The sequence below is a fragment of the Pseudopodoces humilis genome, chromosome 10, assembly GCF_049639895.1.
Source record: "Pseudopodoces humilis isolate 2021_Gansu_Grassland_sample_001 chromosome 10, ASM4963989v1, whole genome shotgun sequence".
Lineage (NCBI taxonomy): Eukaryota > Metazoa > Chordata > Aves > Passeriformes > Paridae > Pseudopodoces > Pseudopodoces humilis.
In genome coordinates, this window is record NC_142209.1 from 17,972,593 (window position 1) to 17,996,729 (window position 24,137).

A 24,137-nucleotide genomic window follows, 5' to 3' on the forward strand; every position below is an offset into this window, starting at 1 on the left:
TCACATCTAAACATCTAAACCTGGGCTTCACTGTATTCTGCTTAAATGTAAGTCCTGTAAATTGTGTCCCTCTGTCACATATCACTGTATTGGTTAATAAAAAGGTTCTTAATGCATAATCAGCTCTGCTGTAATATCTCTAGTAGTGCCATCTAAAAATAGGAACAGTCTAAGATGGTTTTCCTGTTTTATTTTTCATTTCTAGAAGCATATTTTTTAAACAGAAAAAAACCCCACTTTCATAAACCTGTATTTTTACCCCTTTATATTTCTACAACATGCTGCTTTTATCTCAGAGTGACAGCAGTTCCTAGAAATACTAGGACCTATGCATATACACCTAACTGAAGGTAATATGTCCCATTTGCTCTTATGTTTACTATTTCTTCTACCCACATCATCTTTTGCTACAAGTGTTTTTATTCTAAAGAAAACAATCATTCAAGGCAGCAACATCCAGTTTCTTCATGGTTCAGACCCCTGGCACCTGAAGACAAATTAATACAAGCTGCTGCTTAATGTTCAGAATCTTCCCTCTGCTTTATTTATGTTGTTATGCCTTGCTCAGGAATTCCAGCTCTAGGTGTTTTTCTGCCTCTGATATCTTTGTCTTATGGTATTTTCAGCTTTTGGTAATATCTAAGGTTCCAAAGCACTGTCCAGTCCAACACTGATTCACATACTAGTTTCTTGGCAGATTCTAAATTGCCTCATCTGGAGTCTGCTTCTCCCGGGAGTCTATTTCTGTATTATTTGCTCCACTTTCTGTTGAAAACCAGTGGCTTTTTAAAGTTAAAAGGGTTTTAATTTTTTTTTTAAATCTACAAATCCTCAATAGGTCTTACCCTATGTCAGGGTAATGCCATGCTTTATTGTACACCTCTAGCAGATAAAATTGTCACCCCAATCTTATAAAGTTAAAGACACTTTTAAACATTCAGGACCAAAACATATAAATTTAATATGCTTCATTTTTATTTAGAATGCAATACTCCTCATTTCTTGTAACAGCTTCATGAATATCCTCCTTTTCTTGGATTGCTGAGAAGTGTTAAATATGCCAAATGCATCAGCACTTGCTATTTTCAGAAGGAAAACCTCTTTCTGATAGACTTGCTTTTGAAAAACACTTACTGCTTCCAGATGTACACTGAAGTGTTCTTGCCATCTTTTCCAGTAGCTTCTCGTATTTCCAGAGTCTGAGCCTTTAAAGGCTTCAATTTGTTCTCAGTGTCTTTTTTTATTATTTTTTTTTTATTGCTAGTGCCATGAATGTGTGGTCATTCCAGGCTTAAAGGGTTTCAGTAGATCTTCAGTCAGGTGGCTTCGGTGCTTTTCCCCTTACACTTACAAGCCAGAAAGCTAAATCTATAAAAGAATATTTAGACCAGCAACCTTTCATTAGGAGAAATAATAAGTAAAATAAATTATAGTATCATATTTATAGGTGTGAATCTATTTTAAAAAATCCATGCAAGAAAAAAAGAGTGAAAGCCACTTTGCATATGAAAAAAAACCAGCCAAAAAACAGCTTATAAAGTTTATTTATTATTTTTAGATTTATTTTGCTTTGTCTTTGACTCAAAAAGCTAAAAGGAGAAATATCTACAGTGCATACCAAGAACTTATTAATTTTCATTAGCACAAAGAAGAAGTAGCTATTTCAAGTGGTTGTAATGCAAATGTCAATGTAAAAGTTTTTTCCTCTCAACTCCAGAATCTGAGAAGCCATTGTCAGATTGTCAGATATGCTTTGATATTAGTAGATGTTCTTTATATTTAATAGATGTATGGCTGATTCACCAAGAAAGAGAAGTTGAGTGTTTTCAATCATTGGTTTAATCTCATGAAACAGAGAACTTTGACTTCTATTTGCATTTAGTCCAAGCCAGATTTTCTCTAAACTCAGTTTCACGTCTGAAATATAGAAGTAGTTTTCTAATAATGGGTGAAATAAATGTAATGCTTTCAGTGAAGCTTTTATTTTTTAAATCAATATTAAAAGACAGTAATCATGTGAAATATGTTTTTTGCACATGAATATGAAAAATGGGGATTTTAAATTGGTATTAAGTATTATGATTTTAAGCATCACATTTACAAGAAAGAACTCCATTCTCTTTGTGCAAAGATCAGATGCATCCCCAAGTAATATATTAGCCAATAAATGTCTACAAATAAAATTTATCCTAAAACATTTCTCATTTCCAATGCTGTAATTCCTTTCAAATAATTTCAACTAAAATGGATCAATCAAGGTCTCTAACAGAGGATCTATGGAAATCTGACTGTCTTAGGATAACATCTGCATTTATTTCTTATGCTCAGGTGCAACATTTTAACTCAGAGGTGATGGCATTATATGTGTAGATCACTTGAAACAGCTAGATATCAAAGCTTACCCTTTGATATTTCTCCTCAGAAATCTTCCCTTCCGTCTACTTTATCACAGTAAAAATTATCCTGTGATTCAATCAGATATTTTTTGTTCCTCCTAGTTTTATATTTTTTATACTGCTGAAAAAAAGTTATATTTCCATTCCTCCCCAAAAAAAAGTTCTTTTCTACAATCCAAAGGCTTTATATGCTATAAATTATAATATAATAATATATTTTACTATATATTACACTTTGCTTTTCCCTCTTTTCCATCCCTTTTGGCCTCCTTTTTTTTCTTTGCCACCCTATTCCATTTACTTGCTCTTTCCCTCCGCTCTACTGCAGATTTACTACCAAAATGGTTATTTTGTAAGAGTTAACAAAACTGATGGAATTCAGCAGCACAGTTTGGTGTGCTGCTTGCCTCCTCCAAATATTTGGTGCATTAGATCTTAATTTTCACTGATAGTGTTGAATGCTTGTCTAAATCACTCTGGGCCTTTCCTCATCATTAGTGAGAAGACAAATCAGATTTCTGATCTCCTGAGAACACACAAGCAGGGACAAAGGCCATAAAAGCCATTGCTGACAAGAAACTAATTTTTCTGAAATCTCAAATGAAATCTTGATTTCTTCATACTCAAATAAAGTTTTGTCATCAGTGACATCAGGATGTTATCTGCAGCACAAGACCTGGGTATATTTTTTAGTTTTGAGCCTGTTATTCTTCATAAACTATCTCAAAGAAAATACTTCTCTTGCATCCTCTTTTTAATTTCTGCAATAATATTGCATCAATTTATTGAAGTGAGAAGAGTATAATTGGCCATATCCATTCCTCAGAGTTAGCATACAGTAGTATATTGAATAGGCACAAAAGACATGTTAGAAAAGGTTCTTGGGTAAATAACTGATTCCTATAATTTCTTAGAAATACTAAATCTAGGCTGCAATTTCTCTTCTTCAGCTTCAAATTAAATTTCCCTCTGGATGACAAGAGAGGAATATTTTTTTTTAATGCATTGTTTGAAGAGGGAGCTAAATGGTTTGTATATTGATCCTTTAACATGCAAATATTAATAACACAATCAATACCAATACTTACCATTTATAGAGTGCTTTTTCATCCACAAATTTTAGGGTTTTACAGTTTACAATTAAAAGGCTTCTGAAAGTTTCAGTTGTGTTGGAAAGCAGGACTTCCATGGCAGCTAGGATTTCAAGGAAGGAGGGAAGAGAAAGGCTGGGCTGCAGGACAGAAGAGAAAGTTTGAAAATGGTGGAGAGAAGAAAATGAAGCCAGGAGAATTGGAGCACTTACATGTGCACAAGAGAGGAAAACAGATAAAATAATTATGGAAGAATTGAAAAACTTCATGCAACAGGAAAATATGCAATATGGTCTTTTAAGAAATATAATACGAGGAGATGGTAACCTATCTCATTTGGAGAGAAAAAGTGTTGCTTTACTTAGGAGAAACTGTTTTATTACAATCTTTATTACAAAAGATTTTATTACAATCTTGGCAACACACACACTGTCCAGGTTCATCCCTGCCTGTGTGTGCTCCATGTGTGCTGCATGTCTTTTCCCTGATGACTCCAAGTGCAGTAATTTGCAGACTTCTGGTCCAGACAGTCTTTTAATATAAGTTTGTACAGCTGCATCACAATGGTGGCCTAATTTTGAATGGAGTGTCTGTTTTCTAACATAATAGAAATAATTAATCATAGTCACTCAATAATGTCATCACTGTCACTTCTTGGACATAAAAATCCAATGTGATCATAAGGAAATTTAAACCATGTTAATATTATCTGTTTCAGTAAAAAAAATTACAATCCATAGTCTGAATCAAAACTCACCATGTCTATGTAAAGAATAATTGTAGTAGTCTTTTGTTTCTTTGATACAACAAGCAGTTGTAGGAAAAGATTTGCTAAAATTTGGAGGACTCTCCTACCCCAGGCTGTGTTTCTCTACAGGCAGGGCTCCTTTCCTTGCTGTGAGTTTGGAGTCCACAGCACAGACAGGGCAGGCCCCTTTAAATCTGTTTCATCGGGTTGCCTAGACAACCCCTGTAAATATCAGTGGAAAAATGTGTGGTCTTCAGAAAGTTGGGGACCTTGAGGAAAATTGAGGTCATCTGGGGACAGACAGATCCAGTGTAGCCTTACCTATATGAGCAGACAGACTTTCACAGACATGTTTTGTACATTTCTTTTTGAATGCTGCATGCACTTACAGTCTGTTTTAATTTATGATATGTGGAAAAAAATAAACATGATTTTTGGCAGCAGTTTTTTTCTTGTTTTCTATATTACTTTCTGCTGTGACATAAATATATACTGATTAAATATTTATATGTAATGGAAGAAGAATATGAGAAAGAATACATTGACTATACAGAAGTGACAACTCTACTTACCTTTTTTTGATAATATAATTTTTTTTCATTTTCAGGTGATAGCTTTAGAAAGGTTAAAAAAGTCCATTAGAATGTAATTAAAAGTACTAGTGAAATTCAGATAACGGTGAAAAAATTACCACTTGCAAAATGTGTTGCCATTAAACGTGATAAGTAGAGGGGCTAAATATTTGTTAGCTGATAAATATTTCAAAGCTTTTTTTTACTGATATGAAACATCAGGTTCTATCTTACACAGATTTCTGAAGAAGTAATTACTTCTGAAGAAGTGATAATAAAAAAAATCCCAAAATATTCCCAAAACAAGAAAACAAACTGGATGTTTTGATAATTCAGAACTCATTTTTTTTCCCAGCTAATGTTTTAAAATGTCTCCTCTCCTGGCAGTGTTTCGATACGACAAGTTTCTTCTGAAAATGATACTGCTGTATATTAGTGTTAAAAGTAGTAATATAAAGTTATTACATTATTTTTTTCCCAGATTTAAAATATTATATTATTTGTGTATATCTCTCTTGCTATCTATAAAATAATTTCTGTCCATGGGAGATGTATAGACAGGTGAACTTGGTCATAGATGAACAACTAATTAACTTTGAACTCAATTTTATATTTCTAATGTTTAAGATGAGGATCTCCATTTAGTTTGTGTTAACATGACAGCTCCATAACTTGTACTTCATATAAAAATACTCCTCTTAAACTTTAGCTATGAAAAACTTACATAATTTCATATGTGAAGTCATTGAGTTTGCAGTTAAATGATGAAAAAGTAAGAAGTACTAGCTTTATTAGGCCCACTGGATCTCAAAAATTAATATTAAGTTATTTAGAACTTTTGGTTGAATCCTGTGAAAGTCATCCTTGCCTTCATTTTTCTGAGAGAGGAAAAGGAATATAAAGCAATTCTTGTTTATGTAATCCAAATTCACACAATCTTAAGTCCTAGATGGTCTTGAATATGAGAACAAAGTAATCAGAAAGTATACCTGAGTCAAATCAGGGTAAAATGCAGAATAATTAAATTGAATGACAATTTTAATCCTCTGTTACTGTGGCTGAACTTTTGAATGGTAAAATCTAATCAAATTGCCATGGAGCTGCTGAGTCCACTGCACTTTTTTATAAAACGTTACATGTTTTTTCTCTTCTACTCACTGTATCGCAGCAGACTTTTGGTCTGACATAGGAGTAGGATGGGACTTGGATTGTAGCAAACCCATAATCTGCCACTGTCTGCTCTGGATCATTGGTGGTAAAATTCTTATTTTTAACAGAAGCACTGTGCTTTAAAGCTATGAAGGTTAATATCAGGCTATCTGTTCTACATTTGCATCCTACTCATTATCTTAAAAAGGGATAAAACAAGTTTTGAGACAAGAGTTATTTTGTGCATGGAAATTTGCATTCTCTCAGTGAGATCATTTCAGAGTGTGCTTCCACAAGTCCTCACTCCACACATTTCAGTTTATTTGTAATCTTTGTTAATAGTTCCTGTTGGTGAGTGCTACACAATAGAGACAAATTTTCAGTCTCTAAATGTCACAGAACAAGAGCAAATAGATATTATTCAGGCTGTAGAAAATGTTACCTATGTCAGGGTATCCTTAGTTGTCCTGCAAGTTAACCCTTATGTTGTTTACCTTTTCTAGAACCAGAAATTCTGGTTGCAAATAGTAAGCAATATTTGATTGAAAGGGCAAACAAAACTCTGTTTCTGAACAGGGAAGTTCCTTCTACACTCTGAATTAAATTTCATATGCCTATCCAGGTAAATATTGGTTAATATAAGATATACTGTACAAAATTTCCTTGTGAAAGATAACACAAAAGCAAAGTCCTACAATCTCTACTACAGAATTTCAAATTAAATAAAGTAAATAAATTAAATTCCAGGTTCCTCTAAATCCTGTTGTGTCAGGGCACTGAGGACACTAATATGTGTTAAACGTGTTGAGAAGCCTCAGCTAGGACCTCCCTACAGCCATGGGATCAGGAGCTCTATTTAAGGTCAGCCCTGAGTTCACAGCTCTTGCTGTAGTTACACTGGAGAAGTACTGATCACCTGTAGAGCTGTAACATGGCTGTGGCTCAGGCAGCTCCTCAGCTTGGATTCACTCCTGGCTTTGTGATGGATCTGCCTGGTAACTGCTGGACCTTATGCTTGTCTATTGACTGACTTCCTGGCCTGACCTTGGATCTGCCTCGTCAATGTGATAGTGCTTTAGGATATGATTCTTCGTTGGGTTTGTCCACTTTGGCTCTGCCTTGTTTAGGGCTGTGGAAGCTCTCTTAGCTCATGTTCCCATAGCAAGGAGCCCTGCTCTTGCTACCTCCTGATAAACATATCAGTATCTTTATAATAGAAATCTGAATCCTTAAAGGTTCCTCTAATTTGCAGAAGATTGAGACTGCTGCACATAGCCCTGATTCAGTGAGTACTTTTTGTCAGTGTCTTCTTATGTTCTGTATTTCTTGTGTGCAGAGCTGACCCATCTCAGTAGCTTCTGATCCTGCAATACTTAGTGCCATGTTGCACAAACTCAGATTTGGTAGGATTTATTACATGCTGCAAAAGAGACTGCTGTAATTCTAGACTTAACTATTCCAATAAATGCACATGGCTAGATAGTCTTTATCCTCACCACAGTAGTTTCTATCTTTTCTCTATAGAAGCATCCTGAGCCATCCTGCCTTGAGTGGGCAAGAATCAACATGTTCTTCCTTCAAGCTGCTCACCTTGCCTGGCTAAAGGGCATGCCTGGAAACAGAATTGCATTGTAGAGGTGCCTGAGCATCTGACATCATATATACCTACTTGAGTCCTGATGGATCAGAATTCAGTATATGTAGTTAGTTTTCTTTGCATTTTGCAGCTCAGTGTATCCTGGAGTAGTAGTATTAAGAAGACTTTTCTGCTGTTTAATGAGATTTCTTTGTCTTACTGCCCTAGAGAAGTCACTATGTATTCTAATGTAATGCTACTATGTTGAGGTGTCTCAAACACCTACCTAGAAATGAAATGTTTATGAATGTGAAAATATTTAATCCCATCTTCAGTGTATCACATGATACAGAAACCTCTACCATCTCCCTGTAAAGAAGGCTAAATATTCTACTTAAAAAAATAAAAAAACTGAAAGGATTCTATAGTCTTGTTGCTGTCATTAAAAGTATTTTCATCATTGCAAAATTAACTTACAGTTGTATAAAAGAAATATGCTTTCCCCAGCAAGCTAAAAATTGTTGTCCACATATTTGCAAACTGCCTTGAGGTACAATGGTAGCCCAAAGAAGGAGTTTCTCATCTAACCTAGGGGTATTTTTGAGAAATTTGTTTCTAGAAATATTAAGGAACTGAAATATTTCAGTGTTTAAATAGTGCATATTAATTTAATCCAAACTTCATATTAATAGTCTGCATACAGTTTTACTCTATTTAAGCAAAAATCAAGTCTTTAATAGTCCTCTTCATATGAAAAGTATTGTGTTTCTGTGATATGAAGTTTTCTGTAGTTTAGCTACTTGTGAACTTGTGTCTAGAACAAATAGTTTGGAAATGGTTTTACTTGGTATCTCTACTGTAGGAATGCTCTGCAGATCACAGATTCTGAAGGTAGTGTATGAAAATCCTACTTAATAATGAAAAATATTGAGGCATACATTAATAAATATTAAATATGCTAAATTTTATCACATTCTGATATCTAATCTATTGAACATGTCAATGGGACCTGGGTCTCATGACTTCCTTCAGCCAGGGGCTCCAGAGGTCATATTTCAAGCAGTTTACAAAGTATGAAGTAAATTAGGTTAATGTTGATAATAGATTTTTCCAACCTTGTGCATCTTTCACACTATCTCCAGTGTGGCTTTTGACAATCTGATAGGCACAAATTCATTGCCTGGTGTGACATTGAACCAGTGGCCTTGGAATACATTTGAATCTGTATCCATTACTTTAATAGAAATGCCTGATTTTTACCTGATAGCAATGCTGGGAGAGTAACTCTTTTATATGGTATTTCCAAGTGAATAGAAGTTTTGTTTAGGAGGTGTATTACCCTATCCAAACAAATTCTGGCATCTTATGTAAAATTATTTATTTTCCTCCCAGGCAAAATTTAAATTAAAAAAGCATAATGAGACCATAATAATGAAAATAAATGCAAACTTTTCTGTCAATTGAATCATCTTCAAAAGATGCAGAGCATCTTTAAGCTTTAAGTTTAGACACCAATTATCTATCTTAAAAATGGTTGTGGTTTGGTGACAGTAATATAAAACCCAATAGTTTTCACATTACAATACATCAAAGTAATGAGCCAATCACTTCAGACTTATTTCAACAAACCTGTATGGATGAATTTCCACTTATACCTGGTAAGGTATGGATTGAACAGATACTGAGAACTTTTACACTGTGAAAGGACTTGCATGGGAAAAAGACCACTTTGCTGGGGTGGAAATCTCATGTCCACTTTTCTCATATTTGACCATATTGCTTAAAATAATGATTCCATTCCTCTGTCCAACTGCAAAGGAGGAGCAGCTCACACCCCTCTTTCTACTTGGGCCTGAACACCAGCAACAGCATAAGTATTTAGTACCATTGTATGAACTTGCCCCAGTTTGTGAATATTCACAAAAACTGGTTTTATTTCCTGGATGACCCTCGTAACTTAGTTGACCAACAGATAAGCTTCCACTTTCCTTCAGCTTATGCTTCATTTGATCTTACAGCCTTCATACAGTAGAGTAACTTTTTTTCTTTGTGGCTGCTCAATAAAAGGAATGGTTTCTCCAAACTGCTCAAATTCTGGGTCTTCCTTTCTTAAACAGAGGCAGACAGCAGATGGAAACTTGAAGATATTTGAAGAAAAACCTCCAAGCTTTGATTATTAAACAGATACAGATGCTCTGAAATTATATTTTGTGTGGTTTAAAACAGAAGTCTTCCTATCTTAAAGCTGTTCAAAATCATGCTTGAACCAAAGGAACCTCATTAAGCTTAAGGATAATTGATTGTAGTCTGTGGATAGCCTTGGTGTTATGGTATCTGCTTATATCAGTACTGAGTTTCACCCAGAGCATGTCTGGAGTGATGAGGACTATAAAAAGTTATTATATATGAAATGCTACATTATGTCAATATCAAACTACTACAGCTTGTAAATCCACATTGCTCTGTATAATAAAAGATGTTTATGGCACTAATGAACTCAATCAAGTCTGTGTTTGCAGATACATAAAAAAAGTAACAAGCCATCTTGCTGGGCATTTGATTTCCAGGAGATAATCCCAGACAGTACTCTGAAGATTAGAGAGAGAGAGGAGATAAGAAGCTGTGACAGGCTGGCAATATCTGCCTGAAACACCATCCCCTGTTAGCAGGTGTTGGTGCTGCTGGGAAGCTGTTGCACGGATTTTGCTAACACACTGAGCAGATGGGTTATAAAAGAAATGGGTGTTGCTTTTTGAAGCAAAAATTATGTATGAGCTGAGAAGTATTGTAGCAAGAATTCTAAGGGAATATAAAGTATAGGGATGGAAGTTCAGCTGAACCTTGTTTCTTCGTTGGTAATGTTTTCTAGGCTGATGCTAGGAAATGGATGGTTTATGACAGCACAGATTGTTTGGACATGGCTTCATAGCAAGTGGGAAAATGCACCTGCTTAGAAAAGTGTAATTATCTACTTAGTAAATTATATTCTAAGATGAGTGTTGTGCAAACAAGAAAATACACTATTTTATAACTATAAGCTAATAGGAATAGCCATTATTCCTATTATAAATCTGTATGCTGATTCTGTTTCAAAGCTTTTGAACTTCATAATTGTCACATTTAATGTTTTGAAGGTCTTTTTTGGCATTTGCCGGTACTAACAGTTGCACAAGGACAGAGCCTGTTTCAACAGTAGGGGTAAAATGCAACTTCAAGTTTTCTAGGCCAAATCAGACTGTGAATCGTACTGCAGCTCTGTAAGCTGGCAGTTGAGTGAGCAGGAGAAATAGGTGCATTTCCAAGTCTATTTTGTGACTTTGTTCAAACAGCAGTGTTCTTTAGAGAATTTAATTATCCTCTTTGTAATTTGAGGACATTGTATTTACTGACTTGGAGATGGATTACACTTACAGCATTACAGTGCTTATAATTATTCAGGGAATATGTTCGTGGTAACAGGAAGAGTGAAATAGGAACTGTGTTCAAATAAATCATCAATCTTTCTCTTGAAGATAGAACTGATCTGATTGCCCTCACCATTCTTCTATTGTAACAATTCAAATCATAAAGGAATCAAGAACTTCTGTATGGAAAAACCTAGGAAAATTCTTAGAAATATGTAGATTTCTGAGAAAGGACTTTCCTCCTGATCTGTGGTTATCTGTCTTTCCTGTTTGTTCATTTGTGAAATTCATGAGATAATCTTCATGCCATATAAAAGGTATTTTTATTACTAGTTCTATTTACAATAATTATCTAGGCACATCTGTTCTCGAGTGCATCAATATTCAATATTTAAACTAGCTCAATATTAAAAATATAACTCCATTTAATGCTCCTAATTAAGCATCTGTTCATTTAATACCCTGCTTTGGTTCCTTACTACATTTTGTTAGCTCTAATGTTTCAACATGGAGGTAGCAAGTACCATTTACTCTCAGAGTGATTCAGAATGCAGATCGCATTAAAAAAAGTAAATCTGATCTGCTTCTGGGAAACAACAACTAAAAGCACGTTCAGGAACGGATTAATGCCTCCTGCCTCCCAGGAACGGAGAGGAGAAAAAGCATTCTGCTGTGAGGCTCTGGCCTTTGCTGGGAGGATGTACCACGGGTTGCACTTTCCCAGCTGAGAACAGCACCTGTTGGTACCAGCCCTCTGAGAAGAGGAAGCTGCACCTGGAAGGGGAGGCTTTTCCTAGGATCCTCCCAGGAGCCAAGCAGGTCACAACTCTATTCCCAAAGTTTAGGTTTGCCTGTGAATGATAAAGCAACAGCTGGGTGCAATCTCTCATCACAAACTTGTTCCTACTTGTGGTTTGCTGCTCTCCCCAATGTACTTTCCTCAGCATAGGTGTGCACGTCGCTTGGGGTGGAGAGGCCTGGTTTGGGAATGTGGACACACCACTAAAACAAAGCAGGCATGGTCTGCTATAGGCCCAACCCAAGCTTTGACCCAGAGATAATGTGCAATGCATGTCAGCCTTGCAAATGGTTTCATCTGCAGTCAGTGGCAGCATTCCAAATGACTAAAGGAACGAGAATCAAACCTTTCCTCAGGAGCATCCTGGAGCACAGCTTTGGCACAGCTGTGAGAATAATGGCTGTTTACATGGGGACGGGCTTAGATCCCATTGCTTTAGCATGGGCTTTCTATCACTAAAATTTAGACCTGTTACTACATTTACCTACACAAACAAGCATGGGAGCTTCTATCAGAGTACATGTTTGTGGCCAGAAATTACACCACTGCTCTTTTTTTCTTTTTATTTTTGAAAGGCCCAACAAACATTTCAGTGGGAAATAAATCATAATTTCTGTATAACAGTAAAAAACCACAATGTAATCTGTCATCCAACCCAATGAAAAATGCCATATCTGTAAAAAGTAAATTCTTCAACTTTACAAGCTACAAATTGATACCACACATGAGAAAACAGCCTGACATCTCTCTAGGATTTCCTAAAGGATTTTTCATGTGGTTTTCTGTCCTTAATAATAATTTTAACATTTGCAAAAAGTCCACAATCTGTTCCTCTTAAAGTATTAACTTACCTCAAAAGATGTTAAAATACAGTAAAAAAACTTAATGCTGATCAACTTGCAATTAAATTTTCATTTTCATTTAACATTGTCTACTTTATTTCAGTTCTTTATGACCAAGAAATAGAAAACCTGAAACTAAGCCAACTGAATATATTTATAACTGCCTTAAAAAGGTAGCTGTAGACATTCTTATTTTAGCCAAGAGATTGTACAGAGAAGACTAGTCTGGAATTGATTTTAAAGGTACGTAGTAGTGAGGAATGTGTGATGTAAGAACATAATAGTATGAACAAAGTAAGATAATTAATAAACCAGAAGAAGTCAAGAAAAGATTACAGCTAGTTCCACAGCAAACATGATGCAGCTGAAATCAACTGCCATGGTGACTTCTGCTGCTTGTGCATTGGGCTAACCTTGGTAAACACAGAGGATACTACATAATCTACTGAGATAACTGACTAAATTTCACTTGGGATTTTATTATTTATTAAGTATTTTTTTTTTTGTGAAACTTTTTATTCTTCTGATAAATTCCTAAAAAAAATAAAAATTGACAAGCGTTTCTCTATTTTTTCCAATCTTTATTGCATTTACCTGCTTAGGTCACGTGAGTCTGCAAAGTATTTCAGGAAAAGCCCGAAATGGCTCTTTCAGAGCGGCAAACAGCGGTTGTGCACACGGGAGGAAAACATTTGGCTACGGGTCCAAAGGGGAAGAGGAAAAAACCCGTTTGGGGCCGCGGGCAGGGCACGGATTCGCGGGCAGGTGCCGGGGCTGTGCGCAGGGAACCGCCGGCAGCTCCGGGCCCGCGGGCGCCTCCACCGGCCCCGGCCTCGCGCGCCGCCGGGCCCCGCGGGCGCTCGGGGAGGCTCCCGGCGCCTCACGGTGGGGCGCGCTCGGGCCGCCCGCGGGGCTCCTCAGCCGGGGAGCGCTGCGCAGGGTTCCTGAGGCACTTCCCGGCAGCCGGAGTCGGCTCCGCGTCCCGCGGCTCGGAGGGGCCGAAGGGAGACGGCCGCAGCCGGCCCGGAGGGCGGCGCGGCCCCCCCCGCTCCCCCCGGCGGCCACGCGGGCAGCACCCGGGGCGCCCCGCGACCGCCGGGTCCGCTCGCGTCCTCGGGCAGCGAGGCAGCGCGGGCCGATCCACCGCGAGCGGCGGGGGACACCGACGGACCGGCAGTGCTGCTCCCGCCCGCGGCGCAGCCCGCCCCGCTCCGCGGACGCCGCCCGCCGCCCCTTGGCTGCAATCCTCGCACGTACCTGTGTAGGAGGGCCCGCGCTCCCCGCCCCGCCCGGCCGCCCGGCCGCTGGCGGTGCCCCCTCGCAGGGAATGGTTTGTCCCGGCTCCCCGCCGTAACCTCCCGCTCCTCCTCCCGCCCGTGCCCGGCGCGGATGCTGCCGCCCGGGATCGCCCCGCCCGGGATCGCGCCGCCCGTGAGGCGCAGCACGCGCCGCCCGCGAGCACCGGAGCGCTCCAGGACCGCCCGCCCGCGCCCCGGCAGGTGAGGTTAGGGTGAGGGGCCGGCCGGGAGCGACATCTCCTCCTGCGGCGGCGGGGGACAGGCTGCCACCCCCGGGGAGAGGCGGCGGATCGGCGGCCCGCAGTGATTCAGCATCGCCGGCGGGGAAGGGAAGCCGTGTCCGGCCGGGGGGCTGCCGCCGTGCTGGGCGACCGGGGGCTGCAGGAACGGGATCTGTCGTCGGCTCGGGGCGATGCTGCGGGGCGGGAGCGCGGGGAAGTGCCGGCAGCCCCGCCGCTTCTCCGCTGCCCCGGGGCACACGGAGCAGCGCTGTGCGCCCGGGGCCGCGGGCAGGTGCGGCGGGAGCTCGGGCGGCGGCCCCTCGGGAAGTTTCCTCAATGCAGCGGGCAGCCCTGGCGCGGGGAGGGAGGATGACTGCGCGTGTCGCAGTGTGAGGAATAGGGAACCAGGAGGCATGTCAGGATTAAAGGTATTAATTTTCTCTTCTCGCCCCCCTCCCCCCAGTTTTTGCATGCGGAGCCCATCGTCTGTGCGGGTCGTATCGCATGTACGGCCAGGTCTCTTCAGAGCCAGTTAAGGTTAAAATGGGATCGTCTTTTGGCAGTGGTACCCAGTGGAGACTGAAATGTAGAACAAGTTAAATCTCTGGAGATGCAAGTCAAATATCTTCCTGTGCTTTCTGTGCTTAGCTGGAAGCCCATAATCTCTGGGATCTTTTTGATTTTCTACTGCTGAAACCACACATAACTGTAAGCAAAAGGGAAAAGCAATTGATGCTGAACGCTGTGAAACTGACTTAAGGTCTCAGTATTGATCACTTTTGTGCCTTTCTTATGCATTTGCAGTTTGAGTACCAAAATTAGATTTTATTCCTTCTTAAACCCCCTCTAAACCAACCAGAAACACACATCCCACCCACCCCTAGTTCAATATACTTTTCTGTCTAAATCCCTCATTAATTAACCAGTGTGTTAGTACCTTTCTAAATAATATTCAGAGAAATCCTGCTGGTTCTTTCCACACAGAAATGATTAGAAGTACTTTTCACTGTGAAAATTGATTGTCCCCCAAATACTGCAGAGTGTCTCAAAATCCAAAGTGACTTGGCATCTGTAGAAGCTTTTACCTCTGTTTTAAGTGCTGTGATAGGGGTTTTAGTAGAAATAAGATGTGTCAATGATAGTTCAAACAAACAAACAAAAAAATTAGAGAAGCAGGTGTTTTGCCAGCGGTTTTCCTATGTGGTGAGTAAATATAATGTCTGTGATAACATATGGAACTATTACTTCTGAAGCAAGATTCTCTGGAGAAAAATGTTACAAAGCTTCAGAAAGCTACATGAGCTATTTAATACAGAATATGTGACTTCTATTATAATGACAAAATATGTTTTTACCTGCAGGTATTTGCCATATTATGTGAGAAAATCTAGGAAAATAGTTGTCACTTTTTAATTTTATTAATTTTTTTTTTTAGAAAAATGCCCCTATTTTAGATTTCTCATGGTTTGGATACATTCCACATATTTCTAAAAGGATCTGCCCAGCACTTTTGGAGTGTTAGAAGAGGCCAGGAGATCAAGCCTGTCAGCAGTTATTAGGTAATTATTCCAGTAATCTAACAGTAATTTTAGTAATCTGGAGCTCAGGTTTGCAATCAAATTTGTTCCCATGTTCTTCCAAAGCTGATAGTGGTAAATTGGCAGCATAGATTTAATTGTGGACAAGTGAAGAACGAGGAGATTAATTGATCAACAAGCAGTTAGACACAAAGGCATCTTGCAGTTTTTTGTATAGTTAGGATTTTTCTCTAAGATGTTTCTAATGCTGTATGTTGGTTATGAAAGCCATAAATAGAATTTTGAAGGTGAAATGTGGCAGACTGATGCTAACTGCTGAATATATTTGCTCTGAGTTGTCAACATCAAGAATGACTGAAGCATCCATTTCTTGATATTTCTTCTCCATCCATGGATATTTATTTTAAATTTTAAAAGTCTCTGCAGGATACATATGGCAAATTTCTCCACATCTTCTAATGTTCTGCACTTTTTCTTTTTTCATTTTTCTTTTGCCTCTATTTTAATGTTGTGTTAAGGAGTATTTTTACATTCACTAGATACTTGCAGATGGCTCATACTAATTGAGAATGCATTAATCTAAGTATGTATATCCTTAGGAAACAAGAAATTGAAATGAAATGTGAATGTCTGAAATAGAGAAATGGATAACATCTTCCAAACTACCTTGCATCTATTTTTGCAAAGCTCCCGTCTTCAAAAATGCACATGGCAGCATGTTTCAAGATAATTTTTTTGATATGAGTTACTAATGTTTTTAAAATTTTGTGCTAAGATTGTAGAAACCAGCAATGCTAATTTCTCACTTCTGTATGTTTCCACAAATGTTCAGAAAATTCCAAGTATTATTACTGCCTTGAAGTGTTGTGGCTTTTGGGGCAATCCTAAGTCATGAAGACACTGAATTTTTTTTGATAGGCCTTGTATCAGTCCATGACAAAAAAGATGAATGCTTGCCAGTCTTTTTCTTTTGGATGAGGTATTTCCATCATCCATAATTGACACAGTGACTCTACAATGATCTGAGTGACAAAGGAATAGTTTGGATTTGCCTAAAAGAGGGAGTTCATTTTATTTGGAAAGGTGCATACAAATTTCAAAGCTAAGAAATTTCACTGCAAGTATCACAGCATTCATATTGGAGCATATTAGCTGGATTTTGTTTTTCCCTTGTGAACTTCAGAATACTTAGCCCTCGATTAATTTTTATTTTCTACATACCTAGAAGTTAATTGGGGCCATTTGAATCCTACTGATGGAAGTCAAATGGCCCTTATTAAGCACAAGGAGCTCTTTAGAGCTCCATTAATGCTTACCTAAAGTCCTGCCAGAACGATACTTTGCAACTACTCCTTTTGCAGACTTTATGAGCTTCCTGGAAAGTTTACCAGAACCACTGAACCTTTTTAACATTAATATTTAAAATATTAGTGTATTTTAAATTTGGAATTTGCTGATGTCTACTACACCGATGGGTAAAAGAATCATTTGCAATTGAATAGATATGTGACAAAAGAGGTGACATTCTTAAGGAGTCAGCCTTTGAAACCTGGTGGGCATTAGAGTAAATGTTCCTGTTCCAGGGTTGTAACCCCTTGGAGCCAGAATCTTTCACACCAGGAGATTCCATAGTGCCCCAGTCTACTGAATCCTCTTGTTCTTATCAGTGAAGGCAAGAACCTGCAGGTTCTGTAGGGGTTAAAGTAATAGCTTTTTGCTAAGAGCATTTCCCAGTTTTCATCCTTGCCTTCTCTCTGAAGTGTTCATACAGCTGTACAATATACTTTCATAATTTTACCACATTAATTTATACTCATTTACCAAAATTTTTGCTCTGCCTTGAATTCCATATGCCAGGAAACAAACTCAAACGTATTAGAATAAATGTTTGGCTTTGTGTTTTGAAAGGTTAAGTAAAGCAGACATAATGGTTCTTGCTTTCAATATCAGCTTTAATCAGAATATAGGATCTCCAAAATGAAGACCACTGCATACAATTGTACTGTTTGTTTTCCCAGCATTAAAAATTAAAGTTCTGATAATTGAAAATGTTAAAATGTAGATCTACATTGTTTCAAAGGCAATATTAAAAAAATATAATTGCATGGGGTTTTTATGAGCATTTATTTCTGGGGACAGAGGAAGTACTTTATGGAGAGCCCAAATTAACAATAATAATGAAAGAAAGACAAAAGAAAATATTCTGATTTAGGGATCACTTTTCACTTTCTGGAGTGGAGTGAATGTCATGCCACTTCCCACTTACGCTTGTATTTGGTTTTGGAAGGATTCCAAATTGAAGTTTAATATGCACCACTGTCCAAATGCACCTTGGATGGCTACATTACTGTTAATTGATAGAAAAACTGACTGCCTAAAAGGATGGAAGTGCTTTACACTGCAGTTCAGGAGCCCTTTGTGGCCAGCAGTAGTAACAGAGTACTAACAGTCACACTTCAGAAGAAAGAAGTGAAGACTAAATCCACTTTTCATATATAATAAATGGTGCAGAAAGAGTTGAGTAGGGTGTGGGTTGCACAGTTAGACACAGCAATGTGTTGACATGTTTATTTCCATCCTTGCTTAGCAGCAAAATGCTAAATATATTCTTCTTTGGTTACATTAAAGTATGTTTCCTTTCAACTTTGTCCTTGGGTTGACATGTGTTTATTTTATTTTTAGCACTTGAAAGCAAACACAGTTATATCCCTATAGGGTGCAGTGGAAACACTAGAATACAGCATGAGAAAATTAAATCAGTTGCTTAATAATGAATTGTTGCAGGTGAAGATCGTGATACTGATTATGATCACAAAAAACAAGTGGACTGACAGGACAGAATATTGTGATGTTTGATGGGGAAATCACTCTTACCTGCTTGCTCACAGTGAACCTTTCTTCAAAAATAAAGAATAGAGCTGTGTGATAGGAGACTGTGCTTTCTACGCTTTTGTGGGTGGTTGTCAAGTGTTTAGTGTTCATTGAACATGAAATTTCTGTGAATTTGTAATAGTGTTTTATTCTTCCAAGCTTTTCTTGGTGGTGTGAAAGGTGGGAGAAACATGCAAAAACACTTCATATGAATTATTGGTGAAAGGAATCTCAAGGATGTGCAATTTACTCACCCAGGAAAAACCACCCTTTGAATTACATTTTATTTCATGGGGGTTTTAGAAGGATATAATATTTTCCTAATTTTTTATGTCATATTGAAGTCTTTGAAAGACTATAAATTACTAGTGAGCTTTAACAATTAGGCATTAATTTGAATAAAAAGGTTTGGGTTTTTTTTCTAAAAATGAGCAAGAATTATCTGAGAACATGATTTTGGTACATTTTAAGCCACTTAAAAATGGGAGCATTTACTGAAAATGTTTCTGAGGATGGAAAGGAGATATCCAGTGAATAAAATAAAGCAGGGAGATAGAGGAATCAGTGCTGTTTCAAGCCAAATCTGTTTCCAGTTCATAGAATTGGGAATCCTCTAGGATATTGTGTTGGGTTTGTCTGGGGAAATGTTAATTTTCTTCACTATACATAGTTTGGGGCTACATTTTGCATTTGTGCTGAAAACCATGTTGATAAGAGATGTTTTTGTTATCGCTAAGCAGAGCTTACATAAAGCCAAGGCCTTTTCTGCCTCTTGTGCTGCCATGCTGGCAAGGAGACTGGGGATGCATGGGAAATTGAGAGGGGACACAGCTGGGACAGCAAATCCCAACCCACCAAAGGGGTATCCCATAGCATATGACATCATGCTTGGCAGATAAAGAGGGGTGAAGAAGGAGGAAGTGGGGGATGTTTGGAGTGTTGTCTTTTGTCTTCCCAAACTGTTACTCATGATGTAGCTGTGGTTTCCTGGGGATGGTTGAATGCCTGTCTTCCCATGGGAAGTGGTTCATGAATTCCTTGTTTACTTTTCCTGTGCATGCAGCTCTTGCTTTCCCTAGAAAACTATCTTTATCTCAACCCATGACTTTTCTTACTTTAATTCTAATTCTCTCACCCATCCTGGGAGATTAAGGTGGTGGGCAAGGGAGTGAGTGGAGGTGTGGTGCTTACTTGGCAACTCAGCTTAGACAGTGACACATATTGACCCAGAGGAGCATCCACAAGTGGAGAAACAGAAGACTAGTAAGGGAACAATACAGAGTTAGATTTGAAAGTCTGGACACTGGTTGAGAAATTATGCAGTTAATGACCTTGAGCAGTCAATTAAAAAAGCCTATATATTACTTTGTTCTGTTGCCTCTAGGTATGGAGAGAAAATGAAAGGACATTGTGGCCTTTTTGCCAAACGCCACACTCAGAAAAACAAACATATATAGGAAGCAAGTCTTTGATATTTTATGAGAAAATGAAATAAAATTTATTATAAATTAAAATAAAAAAGAAGATATATTCTTGTGAACATGTGTTTAAGGAAGGTCTGACACAGATGGCCAACACATCGTTTAGTTTCATTGATAAAAAAAAAGTCTCAGTCATAGGATATGTATACATAATAGAGTTCCAGTTGTTTGAGCATAGTAGATTAGTGGTACAGTTGCAGCAGGGTCACTACAACAGCTGGCTCTAAGACACCTGGAACCAAGACAGTATGAGGAGCTATAGGGAAAAGTCATCTGTAGGAAGGGACTTCAGGAGAGATGTCCAGATTTCACTCCCTGTTCTATTCTTCCACATGAAATTGTATCTAAGTTGGTCTCATTAAGTTTCATCCTATAATTTGCTACTGTTTTGAAGTCCCTGAAGTAATTTATTCAATTTTGGAAGATGTACCTGGCTAATCATGACTGAAGTAGAGGCCTTAATCCTTCTCTTGAATGGACAAGCAGGACAGACATTCTCTGTTGTTCAGAGAGAGCTTCTGCTCTTACCATTTGCAAACTAAGAGGGTAAAAAGTAAAGGGAAATGTGTTTTGCATACATTGTAACCTTTGCACGTTCTGCTCCCCAGATAGGGCCTACCTGCAGTTGATTTCCAAAGGCTGGCATTTGTGCTAGAAGAACTACCAACAGTTTATGTGAAAATGTCCTTTCCCATCTCACTAGAATCTATCCATAATACTTCATGTGATGCCTTGAGAGGCTACCTAGAACAGAGGCTAGAAGTGTTAAAGGAATAAAGTAGGTATTTATTATAAAGGTCTTCAAAGGCTACACCTTGGGTAGTACAAGAGCCCAACCGTGGCTACACCCAGCATGGATGATGGGTCACAAGTTTTCATACTTTTATAAGCTTTGGCCCATTTACATATTGGGGTTAATTGTCCAATTACAGCTTCAGGTTATGAAGTCCCATCCTCACAGATTTCCCTCCTCAATTCGCTGTTTATAATTTTGGGGCCTGAAGCTGCAATGGTGTCCTTGGTTCTCGGGCTGGAAAAGAATTGTTTTGTCTAACTAAACTGTGAGGAGAACTTGCTAACACTTCATATGAAGTTCAGAGTTATAAACTAATGCAGGACAGAATCTGGAAAAATATGAAAGCTAAAATTTAAGGTATCACATCCTTGTAGGATAGGTATGGCAGTAGTAGTGCAGTCTTGTCTGGCGCATCTGATGAGCCTGGCTCCTATAAAACTAATGCAAAAGAAAGAGAGCACACTTTTTATCTCCAGTTTTCTTCCATGGTTGTTCTTTTTTGGTGTTTTTTTTTTTTTTTTTTTTTTTTTTTTGTGTGTGTCTGTGTGTGTGTGGGAGGAGTAATCCATTTGAACAAAGGAACTTTCCAAACCTTATATTGTCAGATATCCTTTGTGGTCCACAGTCCATTAAAATGTACTGAGCTGTCAAATCAGAGCAATCTTTTCTTAATGTAAAAGAATAGTATGACAAAGAAAAACCATCTTTTGAAGCGATGTCAGAAAACAATTTCTTATTGGTATAAATTGACATTGTAAAAGAAAACAACCTCACTTGAGGAATATGAATGGTTTCAGAGTACTACAGAAACAGCTATTCCAGTAAGGAACGTACCTTTTCTCTTTCCATTACTACACTTAGTATCTAATTTGGTTTAAAAATTGATCTATAAGACTATAATGCTGGCTTCACTGAAATCAGATAGGTTTGATTTCAAAGCTCAGATCTCATTGGTCCAAGCCTGGAAGAGAATGAGAATCTTTTTTCTTGTTGCAAATTATTAACTTTAGCTTTCTTCTCTACCAGTGTCTTGTGTTATTGTGACTTTAACCTCTTAATTCTACGTTTGGAGAAACTGTTTTCTGGGTTACAGTATCTCATATCCCTGTTATATATTTTTCCAGTCACTGAGTCATTTTCCGTTTTTAGATTTTACTTTTTGTTAGCTTATTGTTATGACTAAATCCTACTGATTTTCTTTCCACATCTCTTGTCACTAAGTAAAGTGGGAAAAAATGCATTCTTTTCTTATAGCATATATTGTGCCTTTGTCTTGCCACCTAAAACACAGGGAGAAAATACCTAGAAAGGGTTAAGAAAGACATCTAAAAAGTTCGAGACTGGCTAAATGGGAAGGAGCTGCTGCTGCTTCAGCCGTTCTTCCCCTGGTGTATTACTGCCTGAAACTGTATCAGCTGTAAATTATTGATAGAAAAACCTGTTTCCAGGGGGCTGACACTTCAGATAGTTTCAATGTAGCAATGCAACACTAACGGTAAGTGATTTTGCTACTTCTACTCCAGACTTACTTAAAATCTGTTTCTGTATCGCTGGGAGGTATGACTATGTATTCTGCAATGTGATCTTGTCAGCTAAATCCACGATAAATAAATGCTTTGCACTATCAGTAATTGTATGCAGAAGAATTTGGCATATCACCCTGCCACATGCTGCTGCAAAGGTTTTATTTGTTTGTGATTTTTTGTTTGTGTATATTTTTCACTATGACACTCTACTGCAGACTATGTTAATTGAAATTTATTGCCTTCAGTTTGAATGCTCATGCGTTCTGTCCACCACATATATTTTGCAATGAATTATTTTTCCAGAATTCTTGTTCCTTTTCTTGATTTTTATGCTTTTTCTCATCCATCCTTGAGCTTGTGGTTTATCTTTTCTTTTAATAGAGAACTAGATTCAGGAGCATCCACTGAATGCAGTAAATTGTGAACTGTTAGTCGGACAAAATTGTCCAGTTGCTCTGTGGAGAGCAGCATGAAGCATTTTCTGTGGCAGTGATACCTATATATCACCTGCACAGTAATCTCTGTATCTAAACATGTGAATCCTGCACGAGCTGTGTAATACAAAGTCCTGCCTCTAGACAGCCAAGCAATTCTGAAAGTGATACTTGAAGCTTGTAATCTTTGTCAAGAAAGAGAGAAATTTGGAGGCAACTCAGTAAGCCTGAGCTGTAATCTACAGTGATGAAAGTTTGGTTTAAACAGACTCTAGTTTTGATGTGGATAAGACCAGAGTCTTAATTATAATTCTGAATTTTGTCATCAGCAAGTCCATCCTGGAACTGAAACATCATGATCTGAAGTCCAGAAAAGTCAATAGAAATATCTATATTTACTTCACTAGGTTACAGAGAAAATCCTGTATGGTTGATCTCATTTACACTATAGACTTGAGAAAAAATCTGTAATTTTTGTATGTATTTTCAGAATTATGGAACTGGGAAATTTCCTGAAGAAAGCTTTTTCTTCCTTTGAGCAACCAAAGGAGCTAAAAAATTGGGGAGAAGTTTCACGTTTGTGAAGAAATATTTAGAGTCCTGCACCAATAGCAAACTATGAATGCCAGTTTATTCTCCTTTTTTTTTCCTATTTGCTATGTCAGTTGAGATCTCCTCCATTCTCATTTGTATTGACACTTTAAATGAAGCTTTTCTGAAAGATTTATTGTTTTGGTTATTAGGTGTGTTATAATTTTTCCATATCTTTAGATTTAATAATGCCTTTTACGCTGATGCATTTCCTTTTTTCCTTATCTGTGGTTATAAGGCAAATATGCTACTCTCTGGCTACAAATATTCTTCTATAGTGTGAAGAGTATGATATGTCTGAGAGAGTCAGAAGCACAACAGAATAAATGTCATAATTTCTGCCTAGGTTAATATGATTAAATGAAAAAAAAAAAAAAAAAGTATGTGGCTCAGTTCCCAGTCATGTTTTATTTTGGCTGGCAGTGATGTATGTTGCTATAACATAATAAGAAATTAATGTATTTGTTTCTTTTGAGTATTTGAAAAGCAGTTAACTTTGCAGCCAGGGTGCATTTGACTATGCAAGATATGCATTTCTTTTTCATTATGAATGCACCTTTAAGAAATATAAGATTAAAGCAATGGAAAAAAATTGAACCTTGCTAAATTAATGGAATATCTCACTGCTCCAGCCTCTGGTTGAGGACTTTTATTTCAGAATACTTTTCAAGTTTAGCTCTTATCTTTTCATCTTAATCAACACTTTTCTTTTTTCTTTTTATTTAACAAAAAAAAACAAAAAAAGAAAAAAAAGAAAAAAGAAGAAGAAAAAAAGACAAACACACCAGAACCACTTACTTTTAA

General features: G+C 37.8%; 1 protein-coding gene and 1 long non-coding RNA gene across 9 annotated transcripts in view; one reads left to right on the forward strand and one right to left on the reverse strand.

The window, feature by feature from the left end:
- Positions 1 to 997: 997 nt before the first annotated feature.
- Positions 998 to 13,924, reverse strand: LOC148183691 (uncharacterized). The gene is made up of 3 exons (XR_015773392.1): positions 13,835 to 13,924; positions 3,485 to 3,627; positions 998 to 1,368 (listed from the first exon to the last, which is right to left on the reverse strand). It is a non-coding gene; the product is annotated as an uncharacterized LOC148183691 (long non-coding RNA).
- Positions 13,925 to 13,955: 31 nt separating this feature from the next.
- TTLL7 (tubulin tyrosine ligase like 7) overlaps positions 13,956 to 24,137 on the forward strand; it is a 66,047-nt gene continuing 55,865 nt past the window's right edge. For 5 of the 8 annotated variants that reach the window (XR_015773352.1, XM_088060516.1, XM_088060518.1 and 2 more), the window contains exons 1-2: positions 13,962 to 14,076; positions 15,532 to 15,655. The gene's annotated coding sequence lies outside the window, so the exon portion shown is untranslated. Of the gene's footprint in view, positions 14,077 to 14,506; positions 14,525 to 14,588; positions 14,805 to 15,531; positions 15,656 to 24,137 lie in introns of those variants that run through there. The other 3 variants (XM_014250875.2, XM_014250874.2, XM_014250877.2) reach the window with 3 other exon arrangements.